General features: G+C 50.4%; 1 protein-coding gene across 1 annotated transcript in view; it reads right to left on the bottom strand.

Annotated features, from left to right (window-relative positions):
- The window catches only part of LOC147737282 (uncharacterized), a 55256-nt gene that overhangs the window by 9765 nt on the left and 27119 nt on the right, over nucleotides 1-18372 (bottom strand). The window contains exon 3 of the mRNA XM_086924103.1: nucleotides 12373-12492. The gene's annotated coding sequence lies outside the window, so the exon portion shown is untranslated. The remainder of the gene's footprint in view (nucleotides 1-12372; nucleotides 12493-18372) is intronic.

Below are 18372 nucleotides of genomic sequence, written 5' to 3'. Positions count from 1 at the left end.
CTAACGACCCTTCCTGGCCATTCAGATGTAGATCCTCCCTGTCCGATATGGATATCCATTCTCTCCAACCATTCTATGATCCAGAACACTCCTCCAACATATCCAACTTGCATCAATCCCCACTGATCCATTCCGGGAACCGAGGCTAAACTCTAGACTCTAGAGCATTAAATGAGAACAACTTCACGTAAGTCACCACCACACTATCTGCACCAATTGACACAAACACAAAGCTCAAATCCATGCTCCTGAAACTGTAGATCGGCAGTGAAACACGCTGCTGACATTGCATAACTCATCCCTGCACAGGACTTGGACCTTGTAATGCGGACTGAAACGTGGCTGAATGACTCAGCTGCTCCCATTCTAAACATTGTAGTACCTACTAACTATGATATAATTCGGTTGGATAGAGCAAGCGGTCATGGTGGAGGCATCACCTGCTTACATCGCAGCAACTTAATGAACAAGTTACTTACCTTCGGTAACAATATATCAGTAAAAAACATTAGTTCGTGATAGATTCCTTACCTTATAATTCCCCCCTAGGCATCAGATTGGATCCGGAAAGCTTTCGTCAGCAGTGCCCCTACACGTCGGAAGATGGCGTCAGTCTGCTCCGCATCTGTCGTCATGATCCCCGGGATGACGTTGCGGCGGACACTTAGATGCCGCGCCAGGAACGCAGAGCTATGCAAGAAACTGACCACTGATGCAATGAAACTAGGGACCTGAAAGGGATGACCTTGACCCTAGAAATCAGTTTACATAACAGGGAGAATGGGTGGGGCGGAAAGGAATCTATCACTAACTAATGTTTCTTGCAGCTATATCGTTATCAAAGGTAAGTAACTTGTTCATCTGAAAGAAAAACGTTAGTGATAGATTCCTTACCTTAGAATAGATACCCCAGCAATACCAACCCAGGTAGTGGGCCTGCGGACCAAGAGAACAGCAGAAAGTCCCAGAGAACAGAACGGCCAAAGAAGCTGTCTCTCCGGACTTGGCTGTCCAGGCAGTAGTGCTTGGTATATGTGTGCAGTGAGGCCCATGTAGATGCCTGACAGATGTCATGCAACAGGACTCCCCGTCCCAAAGCAGTAGTGGCTGCCGTCGCCCTGGTAGAATGGGCACGCAGCCCCACAGGAGGCTCTTTTTTTAGCCAAAGAATAGCATGCTTTTATGCACAGAACTACCCACCGAGAGATGGTCTAATTGTGCACTGCCCGACCTTCCTTGGCACCCACGTAGCCAACAAAGAGCTGGTCATCCACCCAGAACAGTTGCGTTCGGTTCAGATAGAATGAGAGTGCACGTTTTGGGTCCAGATGGTGGAGCCTCTCTTCCTCTTTCGAGGGATGCGGAGGTGGAAAGAAGGTGGGCAAAGTGATGGTCTGCCCGATGTGAAAGGCAGTGACAACATTTGGCAGAAAAGATGGATGAGTCCTTAGAACAACTTTGTCTGGATGGACAGAGAGAAAAGGTGGTGTAGAAGAAAGAGCCCGGAGCTCATTCACTCTTCTGGCAGAGGTGATGATTACCAGGGAAGCAGTCTTTAAAGTAAGGAGACGTAAATGACAATTGTGAAGTGGCTCAAAGGGAGCATACATAAGATATGTTAAGACAAGATTCAAGTCCCACTGAGGCATTACGAAAGGAACAGGAGGGAACATGTGCAGAAGTGGTATAGGTGGAAATTAAAACAACAGACCGCAACTCCACTCGCAAAGAAAATCGTCGTCTAGCGAGTTCCGCCTTGGAAATTCCAATGCGCAGAACTGAGGACATTGCGTGTTATCTTCGGTGGCGAATAGATCTAACCAAGGCTCTCCCCACTGCTGAAAGAGACCTTGCGCCACTTCTGAGTTCAGACGCCATTTGTGATCCAACATGCATCTGTGGCTGAGTTCATCCGCCCTGGCGTTCAAAGAACCTGCCAGGTGTTGAACCACCAGGGACATGCCCTGATGTTCCAGCCATGTCCAGAGGTGGAGAGCCTCCTGACATCGGGGCCAAGACCCCACCCCACCCCGTTTGTTGCAGTATCACATGGCGGTGGTGTTGTCTGTAAAAACCTGCACCACACTTCCTCAGACGAAGGGAAGAAATGCTTTCAGTGCAAATCGGATTGCCCAAAGCTCCAGAAAGTTGATATGGAGCCAGGACTCTGCCGCAGACCAGAGGGCTCTGATCTCCGCCTCTCCCACGAGGGACGCGTTCGTCAATACTGTATGCTCCGGTCGGGAAGGGATCTGCCATTGACCCAATCGCGATTCGTTAGCCACCACTGCAAGTGTTGTGCAGTGCCCTTCGAGATCTGGATGTGATCGGACAGATTGCCCTGATGCTGTGCCCACTGGGACTTCAGGTCCCACTGCAGAGCCCGCATATGCCATCGGGCATGATCCACTAGCAGGATGCAGGAGGCCATCAGGCCCAGCAGCCGGAGGGTCATCCTGACCGAAACCCAGAATGGGGGCTGAAAGATCGGAATCAGAGCCTGAATATCCCGGACTGGAGGTGGGAGATGACTTTTTCGGTCGAGACCACCTTCAACTACTACTCGTCGAGATAGGGGAAGACTGGAACTACTTATCTGCGCAGATAAGCTGCGACCACTGCCATCACTTTTGTGAACACCCGAGGGGCGCTGGTAAGGCCGAAGGGGACAACTGTAAACTGAATGTGCTCTTGGCCTACCGGCAACCACAGGTAATGCGGGTGGGCGGACAGGACGGGGATGTGGAAACAAGCGTCCTGCAAGTCCAAGACTACCATCCATTCTCCAGGGTCGAGGGCAGACAGGACCTGAGCTAGCGTCAACATCTTGAACTTCTCCTTTTCAGAGGAAGCGGTCGATGTTCCTGAGGTCCAAGATAGGACGCAGGCCTTTGTCCTTCTTGGGCACCAGAAATTAGTGGGAGTAGCAACCACGACCTACTTCTGGCGCAGGAACGCGCTTGATGGCCCCCTTGGCCAAGGGGGCCGTGACTTCCTGCTGGAGAAGCACCAAATGATCCCTCGACATGCAGTGGTACTGGGGTGGCATGGCTGGAGGGGTAGTCTTGAAGGGGAGGGAGTAACCCCTTCGGACAATTTGTGACACCCACCTGTCCGAAGTGATATTGCGTCAGTGGGGGAGGTGAAGGCGAATCCTGCCGCCCACTGGTGTTTAATGGGCTTGAAAGCTCGTATATTAGGAAGACTTTGAGGCAGATGCTGCGGAGGTGGAGGTGGAATGACCCGCCCGCTGGCTCCCTGCACCGGGGACCACATCCGGGCCGCGCTGAGGCAGGTTCTGAGCAGGCCTGTGCCTGAACGAACGTGTCGGCGTCCCTTCCGTAGCCACAAAAGGGCTGAAAAGCAGAAGTGGCCAGGCGCCTGGTGGAAAGGTCCAAGGACTTGGCCGTAGCTCGGGAGTTCTTAAAGCGTTCCAGCGCACTATCTGCTTTGTTGACAAAAAGGCGACGGCCATCAAAGGGTAAATCCATAAGGGAAATTAGGACATACCCCGAAAAGCCAGTAGACCGAAGCAAGGCATAACGATGGAGCGTCACTGTCGTGGAAATCGCTCTGCCTAGCGTGTCCGCGGTGCCAAGTCTACACCGTATGGCGAACTTTGCTGCAGCCTTCCCTTCAGCAACAGCCTGGGAGAGCACTGTTCGGGTCTCCTCTGGATACTGAGGCAGCACCTGCACACCCCTATCTCACACAGAGTGGGAATAACGGCACAAGAGGAATGCAGTGTTCACCGATCGCAGCCCTAAGCTGGCACATGAAAACAGTTTCTTGCCAAACTGCTCCAGCTCTTGGATTCCCTATCTGGAGGGGTGGTAGGGAACGCGCTCTGGGAAGTAGAGGCCTGAATAACTAGGCTCTCTGGGGTGGGGTGGGTGGACAGAAAAGCAGAGTTGCCCAGGCCTTTTGAGCTCTCCCTGGTGAGCCTTTTGAGCTCTCCCTGGTGAGAACACGAGGGCTGCGAGCTAGCGCTGGACCATATATCTGTGCTCACTATTTTACCTTATTGCTGACAATTGTTTTTTATCTTTTTAAATCGTGTTAATATTTTCTCTGCTGGGGGGCTGTAAATCTTTTAGCTAAAAAGGGAATTCAAAGAGGCACACTGACACCCCTTACACGCTGCTGTTTGTTGATCCCTGCCTCGCCCAGCCGTTGTTACTGAATCGGCTGCAAGCGACGGCGGGCGCCATCTTAGGTGTGGCTGGGGCTGCGCTCTAGTCGCGCCGGCCTCCCGCCCTCCTCAGCTATTTAGCTTGGCCTGAATCTCGCTTCGCTGCCTTTTGAGCTCTCCCTGGTGAGAACACGAGGGCTGCGAGCTAGCGCTGGACCATATATCTGTGCTCACTATTTTACCTTATTGCTGACAATTGTTTTTTATCTTTTTAAATCGTGTTAATATTTTCTCTGCTGGGGGGCTGTAAATCTTTTAGCTAAAAAGGGAATTCGAAGAGGCACACTGACACCCCTTACACGCTGCTGTTTGTTGATCCCTGCCTCGCCCAGCCGTTGTTACTGTATCGGCTGCAAGCGACGGCGGGCGCCATCTTAGGTGTGGCTGGGGCTGCGCTCTAGTCGCGCCGGCCTCCCACCCTCCTTACACTCTATATAAGCAGTGTCATGGCCAGACGGTGCAGCGGGCTGGCGCAGCGGGCGCGCCGGACGCGTGCCGAAGCCACGCCTAAGCCAAGCCCGTCTGCGCCCGTCCGCGACCGGACACGACCCAGGGCCATGACCCCTGGCCCTTCTGTGCGCTAATCCGCGGTCCAACTTAGATTGCTCAATCCGGGCCTTCTTAGCCACTACTGTATCCCCTTGCCTCCTCCAACCGCTGTGGGTATTAATCCCGCCCCGTGTCCTGGGTGTAATTATCAATTAACATCCCCACTTTTATCCAATTCTCTAGTTGCTGACGCCCCCTCCAGTTTGCCCATCACCCCACTCCAGGGATGTCGAGCGGCGTTAATTAACACACGCTCTCTCCCTTGTCATAGTCTAGATATCAGTGAGTTTATAATTACTCACGATCTCGACCTTCTTTTTGCCACCATAAACTTGGGGAGATGCGGGCTCGGGACCTGACTTCTGTCAGGCCACCCCGGATGGTTATAGCGTTGTGAGACATGACAGACAAATAGGAAGAGGTGGAGGACTTGCTATAATTTATAAGAATCAGTATCATACCACGCTTGACCCTATTTCATCCACCAACTGTGAAGCTGCAACTTTTGCAATCAGCATTAACTGCAAACAAACTTTTAAAGGCATTTTGCTCTACCGACCTCCTGGACCTCGGAATTCCTTTCTTGGGTCCCTCTCTGAGCTAAATGACTACACTATAGGCTCCGCTGATTACACAGTATTGGGAGATTTCAATTTCCCTTTGGAAGAACAGGGAAATCACGACACCTCCCAACTCACTGCTGACTTCCTTACTCTAGGACTCCAACAATTGGTAAAGGGATCTACTCACCAGGCGGGACACACACTAGACGGTGTGTTCACTAACAACTCTCTCATTACGATACTAGACACTCTACCCCTTACCTGGACTGACCATAGGGCCATTATATTTGGTATTGACACTCGCCCAGTCAACCTCCCCACCTCTAGACCACCTAGCAGAGCAGCAATTCGTGCCTGGAAGAATGCTGACATCCCTCAGATGGCAAATATCCTGACATTATCCTCCCCTACTATAGGGTCCAATCCTGTCCCCTCAGCCTCTGATTTCCAAGACTGGATTAGGAACGCTGCTGATCAGGTCGCTCCAGAAAAGTCTATCCAACCTAATAGAAGGTCGCCTTCGGCGGCATGGTATACAGAAGAGCTTAGACTTCACCGACAACATTGTCGGAATTTAGAAAGACGCTGGAGGAAATCCTACTGCCCCACTGCTAAGCAATCCTACAAAGATGCCTTGACTATATATAAAAAGGCCATTACTACTCGGAAAATGACTTTTTTCTTGACCCAAATAAACAATGCTAGGAATTCGGCCAGAGAACTGTTTTCTGTGGTCAACTCTCTATCTACACCTCCATCGGGTCTCGGAGTAGAACCCTCCCAACTGTTCTGTAACGCATTGTCCACTTTCTTTACTACTAAAGTGGCAGATATCTATGCATCCTTTGGTGGAGATACAGGGGCTAGATCCACTGCCAGCAATAAGGAACTTCCCCATACTAACCATGACCATCTTTCTTTATTTGCTGACACCTCAGAAGACCAAATTAGCAGACTCATTTCCATCACCAAGTCTGGATCCCCTCTGGACCCATGCCCTCCCTCAGTGATGGCTAATCTAAGTGAGGTGATTTCCCACCCACTCATGGAAATCTGCAACACTGCCTTTCAAACCGGATGTTATCCAGCCCCGTGGAAGAAGGCAGTGATCAAGCCTCTTCTGAAGAAGCCCTCCCTGGACCCCTCCGCCCCGGTCAGCTATAGACCCATTGCCTGTCTTCCCTTCCCGGCCAAAATCTGCGAAGCTCTGATGAATATACAGCTCTCAGAGTTCGTCGATACGCACCAACTCTTAGACGAAACGCAGTTTGGCTTTAGGAAGGGACACGGGACGGAGACCGCTCTAATAAAAGCTTCTGATGAAATCAGAACCATCATGGATCAGGGAGGAACGGCCATCTTAATTCTTCTGGATCTATCCGCAGCATTTGACACGGTCGACCATGCTATTCTGGTCGACCGTGTCACAGCTCTGGGGATTGACGGTTCGGCTAGAGACCTCATTTCATCCTTCCTGGCCGACCGCACCCAGACAGTCAAGTTGGGTAATTTCTACTCTCCCGTCTCTGCACTACCATGTGGAGTACCACAAGGCTCCTCGCTAAGTCCCACGTTATTTAACATCTACGTAGCGGACTTAGCGAGGGTAATAAAGGCCTATGGGGTGCGATTAACTTCCGACGCAGACGATACCCAACTGGTGCTGGCGATCCATAAGAACGGCACAGCAGTGGCAGCTAATTTTCAGGAAGCAATGCTTGCTGTCAGTACGTGGATGTCCTCCAACTGCCTAAGGCTTAACTCGGATAAAACCGAGGTTATGACCTTTGGCAACCTCGCCCCAGAATGGTCTTCCATCTGGTGGCCCAAACAACTGGGCTCTCCACCCGTCCCAGTGGTAAAAGCAAGGAACTTGGGAGTCATCTTCGATAGCAAACTAACTTTCAACCTTCATGTTAACAAGGTTGTCTCCTCTGCTTTCTTCATGCTAAAGAAAATAAAGAAACTGCTGCCTTATCTCCCCTCCTCTGCCGGGAAGACTTTAGTTACCACTCTGGTATTCTCCAAAATGGATTATGGAAATGCCCTCTTCCTCAACACCCAGAAATCTGTGCTGTCAAAGTTACAGTCTGTACAGAACGCGGCTGCCAGAATTCTTTTAAACATCCCTCGCCGCCAGCCTACTACCCTTGCCATCCGCCAGCTTCACTGGCTCAGAGTAGAGAGCCGTATTAAGTTCAAGGCCCTCTGCATTGCCTACAAGGCAGTGCATGGCACAGGACCCAAATACCTGACTGAGGCACTCCAGGTGAACACCCCCAAAAGATTGCTGAGATCTGCTAACATTTGCCTTCTACCTGTACCTCGCACCAGAACGGCAACTTGGGGAGACCGTCGCTTTTTAGTGGCTGCACCAAAACTCTGGAACCTTCTTCCACTAAATATCAAAAATGCCCCCAACCTGATGAGCTTCCGGAGGCTCGTAAAGACATGGCTGTTTGACCAGTGAACTCTACTATTGTGGTCCTGCTAGCTCACACATGCGCCGAGACACCCCAGGGTAATTGTTTGCGCAATAAAAATCTCAAAAATAAATAAATAAATAAATAAAGGACTGTGCCTGGCCACGTTCCTATCCACAAATTGGATGGTCCTATCCCGCCTGTGGTGGGCCAGGTCCAAGTGCCCAGAAGAACGCCTGTCAGTGCTTCATTGAAAGGCAGTAGAGGCTCCAAGGAGCTTGCTGGAGCGCTTCAGTGAGGAGGTTAGTTGTCACGGCCATCGTAGGAAGTCCAAGGTCCTTGGCTGCCCTACGTAGAACCACACCTAAGTCGCACCCTCCTCTATAGCCACGGTAAAAGGAGGGAGGAAGCCAAGGTCAGGCAATTGATCAAAACCATTGGCATCCCCTAACTCTTCTGCCCAGTCCTAATCCAACTCACACTGTTGTGTGAGAGGGCCCTCAGACCCCTCCCAGTCCTCCCCTCCCACCATAGCCCGATAAACAGGTCAAAAAGATGGAGACTGGACATAGGGATAGAAATCCCCCATCGGCATCGGAATCGAACAACACCGAACTGGCGCCGTACCGGGGCTGACGTCGTCCAAGGGACCGGACGGCATCACGGGCAGTGCCGGTGGGGTCGATGCCGGCGGAGGAGTTGTGAGGTCGACCGGAATCCAGGCCTGGACCCAAGGGGGTCCTGCAACGCCGGCAACAAAGTTGTTGGCGGTGCCGGGGCAAGAGCTGCCAGCAGCACAAAGCAGGGACCCCAGATGGGCCCGCGGCGCCTGAAGGCGCTCCGGCGGGGGCCGACGGCCCGAAGAAAATCGTGCACATGGGCTTGAGTCGCTCCTGGGCCCTGAAAAAGTGGATAGGACGGGGTTGACTGCACAGGCTCCACAGTAGTCACAGGGGTGGCACCACCCGCACCTTCAGTTGAGTTGTGCGACCGGCGAGAGTAAGTCAAAGGGTGACGATGCTTCTTCGACTTCTTTTTCGAATGCCTCGACTTACCCGACCCCTAGGACTTTGATCCTGAAGATCGATGGTGGTGACTCCGTGACCGGTCCCTTGACTTCCTCCTTGACAGGGACTCGAGCGGCGCGGAGCCGACTCCTGGGCTTCCAGCAACTTTCGGGACCGCTCCCGCAAAGTCTTTGTTGCCATGGCCCGACAGAGCACGACTTGGGGTCATGGTCGCGTTCCAGGCAGAAGAGACACACGTCATGGGGGTCAGTCACCGACATCATGCGGGGACAGGTCCCGCAATGTCATGTCATCCCTACCCAGCATCAGGAGTCGATAGACTCGAAAAATAGAGACACAAATCTTCAAAAAGCTCTCTCCGGATCTGCTGGTGTGGAAAACAAAAGAACTGCCATCAGCGCGCAAGAGTGGCGTCTAAGTACCTGCTGTGACGCCGGTGAACACGACGCCGACGACGGATGAGGAACAGAATGACGCCACCTTAGGACACGGAGGGGTACTGCTGACGAAAACTTTCCGGATCCAGTCTGACGCTTGGGGGTAAATAACAAGAACAAAAGCAGAAAGGGACACTAGTTATACACAAATCGTAAACTCACTTCTAGGTCAAAGTTGCCCACCTCACTGGTCTTCTGCCAAGAGACCACACAGTTATAGTAGACATAATAAAGCACAGAGAGGCAATATAAACATTTTAAAATGCACAAATGCACAGTAGATGAATCAATCCGGACTCTTCAAATGATGTTAGGCATGATCCTTTAGTTTAATGGATTCTTGGACCACATATGAATAGTACACCCAGAGTGCAGCCAACGCGTTTCGCCCTGAATAGGGCTACCTCAGGGCAGTCGACCAGTTACTCCATTCTTATGAGGGCAAAGAGGTGCCCAGATAATTACTGCACAAAACTTTCAAATTTGGTGCGTATTTATTCCACAAAAGCAAGTATTCTTCCAGTTTCTATCTTGCTTTGAGTAAATGGTCCATAATCACTTAAAACCGTGATGTATTAAGTCTCCAGTATTCCAAATTCTGTAGTGTAATCCAAATTCTATTTTCTGGTGATCACTATGATAGGTGATACACCTGGGGTTAATCAATATCAGCAGTTGTTACTTCATATCCCCATCATTCGTAACGCCGTGTCTCTCGAACCGCCGTCACTCTCAAAATACAATGGAGTCTTGAACCTTTTTTGCCTAACATCATTTGAAAAGTCCGGATTGATTCATCTACTGTGCACTTGTGCATTTTGAAATGTTTATGTTACCTCTCTGTGCTTTTTTATGCGAGGCCTGGGGGGAATTCTAAGGTAAGGAATCTATCACTAACGTGTTTCTTTCAGATAGTGAAAGCACTACAATCGGACCTCATGCCGTCCTGTGAATACCTATGCATCGAGTTGGCTGGTAGCAACAATCACCCATGCAAACTGCATACGTTCTACTACCCGCCTTGAGACAACCTTCCCTTTGCTGAACAGATCATGGATATTATCTCGGCTTATGAAGATTTCCTGGGCACTCAGATCTTCTTGAGAGATTTCAATCCTGGTTCGAGGGCCATTGCCGAACTGCGATGAATTTGCTGACTTCTTCATAGTTAAGACCACTAAGATCAGAGTTGAACTACTCTCTGGCCTTGAACAACTGTCGATCGGTCCGCTGAACACCCTCCGACCCACTGGGTTGGTTGTCATTGTCCCCATGCAGCCTTACCTCCTCAAAAACAACGCATCTTGGAGTCTTTTCCAAACCTTGGATGAAACCACTATACGCAATACGCTGGCTACTCTGAAACAGTCTAATCACTACAATGACCCCCTCCCATCCAACCTCTTTTCCCAAGTTAGAACCTCCTGCTCCCACGTTGGACACTTTGGACTTCGTTAATGTATCCCAGATTGCCTAAAATCAGGTCAAGTTACCCTGAATTCTAAAGAAACCATCTGCAGATCACACCGACCTTCATAACTTTTGCCTAATCTCTAATATCCCCACATTGGCAAAGCTCCTGGAGAAATGTGTTCTCGCCCAACTATGTACCCACATCCATCACTTCCAACTCCTGGACCAGTGTCGATCTGGTTTTCGCCCGGGCCATAATACAGAATCTGCTTTAACTCACATTGTCGATGATGTGGTAAGAATGTTGGATCAAAATGAATCCTACCTACTGATCCTTCGCGACCTTCCATCAGCATTTGACACCGTCAAACACGATAACCTAATTGACCTCCTGGAACATAGAATGGGGCTGTCTCTGCCTATATTAAACTGGTTCTCCTCATTCCTTCATAACAGATCCCAAACGATTCAAGGTCAACCAGTCTCTCTCTAATACTTCGCCAGTCACTCTTGGGGTCCCACAGGGTTCAGCGCTTTCACCCACGCTCTTCAACCTCTTCATAGAGCCTTTGACAGAAATTCTGAAATCATCCAGCATTCACTATCACATGTATGTGGATGACACCCAGCTATACCTGAAGATTGCCTCCCTTGAGGACATCCTGTCCCTCAACACAGTCCTACTGGAAACTCAAAGCTGGCTGACACGCAACCACCCTGAAGTTAAACTCTCTCAAAACAGAATTCCTCCTAATCGCACCACACAAGCAATCCCAGGTCATTGAACAATGGTTGAAGCAGCTCACTGCTCTGAATTGTAGGCTGCACCTTGTTGATTCTGCAACCTCTCTGGGAATTATCTTAGACAAAAGTCTGAATATGCAGAAGCACATCAGCTCCCTCACCAAAGGAGCGAACTTCCAACTCAGTATTCTAAGGAAACTCAAACCTTATCTCTCTGCTCATGAACTCAAGGCGGCAGAGCAAGCCTTAGTGATATCTAAGCTGGACTAAGGTAGTGTAACCCTCTGCGGCCTACCTACAGTGAAGACAGCTCCTCTTAGGGCCACACTCAACTCTGCTGCTAGGCTCGTAACAGGCGTTAAGAAATACAACCATATCACCCCTGACCTTTTGTCCTTGAACTGGGTGCCATATGAAGCTCGGATACAATTAAAAATTGCATGCATGGCAGACAAAGCCATTCACTTCAACACCCTCTGTACCTCGCTCAGAAACTGGAGCTCTCATGTGGTGCGAGAGCCTCCAGAAGCTCCAGTACACTATTGCTCAAACAAACAGAATTCAAGAAGAAAAAAACCTACAATCCAGACTTCTCAGGTATAGCACCGAGGGCATGAAAAACGTTGACCTGAAGTACAGACCCCAGCTTACCAGCAGGTCCATAGGTGATCAATACTTTCACACAGTGATAGGGGCCATTAGCTCCTCAACATCCTCTGTCCTGCTATGCTCATCCAGCATACTTAATAAAAAATCTCCGACAAAGTGCCCTCTTGTGGTGCCCGCCAGGCATTGTAGCGCCGGCCTGGTGAGGAGTATAGCCCAATGCGTTCAGTTACAGATAATGACTCTGGGACTGAACCTCCGGAACAGTATATTGTGATTTGACTGTTTTATTTTAACAAATGTACATAGCAGATATTGGCCCTTCCTTGTTTCACAAACATGATCGGATACCTGCCTCGGAGCGCACTTCTTACAGACGAGTATGGGGTTATCATGTTGCTTCTACAAGCTCCTTACCTGTGCGAGTTATCGGGAACGATGCATGGGGCAGACCCAAACTAGCCACACGTGGAGATCAATTACAAATACTGAAGAATTAACAGAGCTTCCAAGCTGGTGACCATTACTTAGTTGACCCTGAAAATAAAAGACACGTTTTTAGTATTCTAAAATAAAACAAAGGTTATAAATTCAATATTGTGTCAAATACTTAAAAAATTGAACTGGATGTGCTGAATCGAATGTTGCCCCAGGTCATGCGTGACACCTTTCACCACTATTGCTTATGGGACTTGTAGTTTTGTTTTTCTCATTTAAAAGATGGGTTCTAAAGTCCCAGTGTTCTAAGCGATGTTAGTTAAAATCAGAGGCCTGAGAGATGGTGAAGCATGACACTGCTCTGCTTAGCAGTGAGATGAATGACAGTTCCCCAGTCCTTCCATTCTTCGATCTACAGAGGCTCGTCAGCCGTTCATATTTTTTTGCAACGAGAAAGAAACTTTTATTGCAGCTTGTGTCAACTGAAGAGATAAAACTCCTGGGCGTGTTTAATTAACTACTGACAAACATGAACAATCAAAAACATGAGTTTCTGGAAAACTATCAAGCACCCAATCAGAATCAGCCGCCCTTCACACCCAGGAATTCTTGAGGCTTTGGAGAGGGTGAATTGTATGTGGTATAAGAGGAACACCACATCGACTCAAAGCTCACTTCTCAGGGATGTACTGAAATGCCAGCCTCATGGCACACTTAGCCAGCTCTTCACCTCCTCCTCCTCAAACTGTTGACCAGCTATCAGGGCAAATGAGCCTGCAGCAAAGCATCGCTGGCTTGGTTCCACACCGGACCAGGCAAGGTGGTCAAGTCCATACTCCTCCAAGTCAGCAAGCACTCTGGGCGAGCCAGTCCTAACCCCACATGAATGTTCCCCATCACAACTATTTTAATGGTACTAAGTTATGCTTCTGCTAAATGTATGAGTCAAAAAGTGAAAGGTTTTACTAGGAAATGCTGAAAGAGAAATCATGACGTTTTTCAATATTTCTGAGTCTGCCACAGTACACAGGAGCATTATTTCTCTACAGCAGCAAATAATATATGTGCCCTGTAGAAAGCACGTTTGAATGAAACATGGAATGCATTGCAGCCAACAATCTGTGCAACATCATAGCAGAGTGCAAGATAACTTGTGTTATTATTCCAGCAGAACGAAATGCCATTTCTAATGTGTACATTATTTTAAAGACAAACCCAGGAAAATGTACGATCAGTGTTGTTCTTCTGCCAGTTAAAAGACTATCACCATTAATGTGTCAGGAAATAAAATACAATGAGAAATCCTACTTGTTGGCAGGGTGCTGCCTGCCAGTATATTGCAGGTTACTTCCAACATAATCTGATTTATACATACATACTCCAGGGTGCTGCCAGCTATAGTTTCTGCACACAGCAGTCTTGAGCCACTCAGGAAGGAGGTAAGCTCTTCATTTAATCTTAAGCCCTTAGGTTACAGTCACAGCCTGATAGACCCGGAGAACTTTATCCTCGCTCTAACTGCGCCAAGCAGATATACGTAGCCATTATAGACTGTGTTGTGTGGGGTTGTGTGTTCGCTGTGGAACGGAATGGGTGAGGTGGACGCTCTGGGTTCTGCCGGAGAGGAAGGAGGTGGTTCAGTCCAGAGTCTTGTCTCTGATCCCTGCGGCGTGGAGGCGTGCACGTAGTGTGCGATGGCAGACGGTGTCGCAGGCGGCAGAGAGGTCTAGGAGGATGAGTGCTGAGGTCTCTCCGTTGTCCAGCAGGGTCCTGATGTCGTCGGTGGCAGCGATGATGGAAGTCTCGCTGCTGTGGTTGCTGCGGAACCCTGACTGGGAAGAGTCTAGGATTCGGTTTTCTTCGAGGTATCGGGTTAGCCGTCTGTTGACGGTTTTCTCGATGACCTTGGCTGGGATGGGGAGCAGAGAGATGGGCTGAAACTTATTGAGGTCTCTTGGGGCTGCATTAGGTTTTTTGAGTAGGGCGTTGATCTCCGCGTGTTTCCAGATCTCTGGGAAGGTCGCGTCTCAAGGGAGAGATTGATGACGTTGCGCAGGTGGAGTGTGATGGAGCTGCTTGCTCTGTTGAAGACGTGGTGCGGGAATGGATCTGAAGGAGAGCCGGAGTGGATTGAGCTCATGTTCTTGATGGTGTTATCAATGCTCACGCTGGCCCAGGCTAGCAGGGGGTCATGGTCGATGGTGTACGGAGGGTCTGTTGTGTTGCTGTCTGTTGGGGCTGTCTGGGTGTTGGAGCTGCCGTGGATGTCTGCTATCTTGCTGTGGAAGAAGGTGGCGAGGGAGTCGCACAGGGTTTGCAACGGCGGGATGTCGTTGGTGTTGGAGCTGGGGTTGGAGAGTTCCTTCGCGATGTTGAAGAGCTCCTTGCTATTGTGTGCGTTGTTATCGAGGCGGTCTTTGAAGGAGTTTGTTCACTGTGCCATTTCTTCTCTAGGTTCTGGCAGGCTTGCTTGGAGGCTAGGAGTTCTGGGGTGAACCAGCTGGCCCTCTTGCTGGTGTCTATGTGGGGGGGTTTCTTCAGCGGGGCGCGGTGTTGGCGCAGTCCTCGATCCAGCGTCTGAGGCTGTGGGCAGCAGCGTCGTCAGTGTTGGAGGGTTTGGTGGGTGGGCTGAGAGCGAGCTTTGCGTGTAGTTGGTCTTCGGTGATTTTGCTCCAGCAGCGGCGGGAGATCTGCTGGGTGCGGTGGTGTGTGGTTGGTTTCTGGAAGGCGAAGTGGATGCAGTGGTGGTCCGTCCAGAGAAGTTCTGTGGTGTGGCTGACGGAGACGTGCGGGCTTGAGGAGACGACGGGGTCGAGCGTGTGGCCAGCGGAGTGGGTGGCGTTGTGACGAGTTGCTTCAGTCCGAGGTTGGCGAGGTTATCGATGAGGGTTGTGGAGTTGTTGTTGTTCTCAAGGTGAAAGTTCAGGTCTCCGAGGAGGATGTAGTCGGTGGAGGTCAGGGCGTGCGTGCTGATCAAGTCGGCGATGGAGTCGCTGAACTGGGGGTGGGGTCCGGGGGGGGTCGGTGGACGAGGGTGCCTCTGAGGGTGGAGTTAGGGTCTGTGTGGATCTGGAAATGCATGTGTACGGGGGTGCTGAGCGTGTCATCGGTGCTAGTCGAGATCCTGATGTTGTTCTTGTGGACGATGGCGATTCCTCCTCCGACTCCGTTGGTGCGATCTCTGAGGGTGATCTTGTAGCTGTCTGGGATGGCTATGGGAATGTCGGGTGCGGAGGAGTTGTTAAACCAGGTCTCTGTCAGGAAGGCGACGTCCGGGGATGTTGTGTCGAGCAGGTCCCAGAGCTCGACGGCATGCTTGCATGCGGAGCAGGTGTTCAGTAGTATGCATCGGAGGTGGTTGGGGTCTTCTTGGCGGGTGGTTCGTCGGCTCTGAGGATGGTGTAGCTGCAGTTCCAGCAGGTGAAGGGGCCGTGTGTGCATTTCGGGGAGGCCTTGAAGCAGGTGTGGCTCCGCACCGAGTTGGGAGTGTGCAGAGTGCTGGCGGCAGCCATCCGCGGATCAGTCAGTAGGAGCGGGGGCTGCCGAGGCTCTCCAAGCGAGCTTGTATCGATATTGGTATTGATGCTACGGCAGGCACAATCAGGTGGAGTTCGGTGGGGATTTCACTGTCCTGGAGTTCAAAGGGCCAATTCAAATTGCAGGTCAAATTCAGAGGGGATTGAAATTGCTCTCGGCACGGCTGATGTAGAGATAAAAATCCACCAGCACCATTTTGCACGTACGGTCCCGAAGATCTTTCATAAGTGGGCTCAATCAGCAGCACTCAAAAAGCCTGTGCACTTGAAATCACAGTGTGATGATCGACAGCAAGGCATAACGACAGAGGAAAACCGTGCCCTCGAACCTCAAACCAGCCGCATAGCAAGGGCCACGGCAGCTGCGGGGGTGGTCCTGAGATCAAGACCCCAAAAAATGCGAGCCCAGGCATGATGTGATGCAACAGGAGACTCACCTCGCAAAAACTGCAGCGCGACTCAGCGTCCACTCGACCCAGGCTAGCCACCTCATATTATTTGTCTTTGTAAGACTGTTACAAATTATGTTTATGTATATGTATTAATGTGCTTTTTTCAATTTTAGACCACATTTTGGCTCTGTCATATCAAATAACAATTGAATTGTACCTAAATTATGATGCACCACAATTTTGCTTTGTTTTTTCCGTGTGAATTTTTTAAAAAAATGAATAAAATACATTTCCTATATGTTTTAATGTAGTTATATTACTTCCACAATGAGTTCCTGTTATCACGTTGTCTGTGTAGATGAGTTAGTGAATTACAGGGGGTCCTTGTTAGTTGCACTACCACCCTCCTATCCTGCTAGGGATGTCTCATACAGTGGCAGGCTTGAAATATGTTTAAAGGGCTACTTAAGTGGGTGGCACAAGCAGTGCTGCAGCCTACTAGTGGCCCTTAATTTACAGGTCATGAGCCCATGTAGGGCTACCTACCGTGCAGCACAAGCGCGAGCGAGATAATTGAAAACAGATGGTGCTCTTGCAAGGGAGACACCAAACGTGCACAAGTGCCAATAGAGAACAGTGCAAAACATGCATGAGTTTAAACAAAAGTCCTGAGCGATTCCAAGAGGCCCCTCCTTAGCAGTGCTTGTCCGTGGTTGCGGTGGCCCAGGAGAAAGATAAGAATGTGCAACTTGAGATTCGCTGACTACTGGGGCATTCAGAATCATGCGTGAAGCCTCCAAAAGCAGCCCGCCGGAGCTTGAGGAATTAAACAGTTCTGAGTTGCAAGCTGCAACCGTCTTTAGTCTATAGACCTGAGGACGTGTGACTGGGAGCCCCAAGGCCACGACGAGTCTCCAACAGCCTGGTCGCAGGGCATTGGATTTATTTAGGCATTTTTTTATAGCGCATACTTTACCCAGAGGTGTCAGAGCGCTTTACAATAGAGCAAAGCATATAGGATTAGATATTATGGCAACATATTTACAGAGTATAAATCCGCGAAAAATTACACACTGTAAAGTAAAGTTTGAGTGAATCGGGTTCCAGAAAAACACATTCCACAGATGAAGCGTAAGGGCAAACTAGTCTCCAGTGAGGAACACAAAACAGTCAGAGTTATTGGTCGCCGTGCCTTTGAAAGAGAAGAGTTTTAAGGTCCTTTCGGAAGATGCGGAAAGAGGTGGCGGTGGGGAGGTATGGAGGAAGCAAGTTCCAAACTCTGGCCGCACAGGCACAGGCGTCGGTGCACGCAGGAAATCAAACTCAGAAACATATGGCGCCCGCTCCATATATAATGCAACGCCCTCAGGCTGTGCAGGTTTTTGTTTTATAGCAACACTTTTGACCCTGCACTCACACCCACAGGCCCTGCCCCCACTGAGCCAGACTCCGCCCCACAGACGCCGCCCATTCACATACCCCGCCCCCACACACATACGTCACCCCCACAGCCCCCGCCCCACCAACATTCACTAACCCCGCCCCCACTGACACAGACACCGCCCCAATTAACAGACACCGCACCCACAGACCCTGCCCCCTCATTCATAGACCCCACCCCCACAGGCCTTGCCCCCTTGCAGATCTCATACGTTAATGCTCTTGACCTCTGCCTCGAGGCCATGTCTTACCTTAACTCCCCTCGTGCGTTCGGCCTGTGAGAGAGGAGGGGCCCTGAAGGGGACAGTGGAGCCCGGTGGAGGGGGCCTTGAGGGAGGGGCAGTGGAGCCCGGCGGAGGGGGCTCTGGAGGCGCCGCTGGGACAATAAACCGCGCGCGACACAAGAGCCACGCTGATGATCTGCAACTGCGCATGCGCAGGATACACGGTGTGACTCAAGTGCGCAGTCCTAAAGCGCTGGGTGTAGTGAAGCGCATGAAACTGTAAGAGTGTGTCACTGAGTATCGCGCAGCCTCGCAGGGAAGCGCGGCCTACAGAGTCCAACCGAGAGGGGAAACAACCGGGCCGTCAACACCGAGAAAGGACACAAC

This window comes from Lissotriton vulgaris, chromosome 1_1, assembly GCF_964263255.1.
Source record: "Lissotriton vulgaris chromosome 1_1, aLisVul1.2, whole genome shotgun sequence".
Taxonomy (NCBI): Eukaryota; Metazoa; Chordata; class Amphibia; order Caudata; family Salamandridae; genus Lissotriton; species Lissotriton vulgaris.
This window is presented reverse-complemented; position numbering and strand designations above follow the sequence as displayed.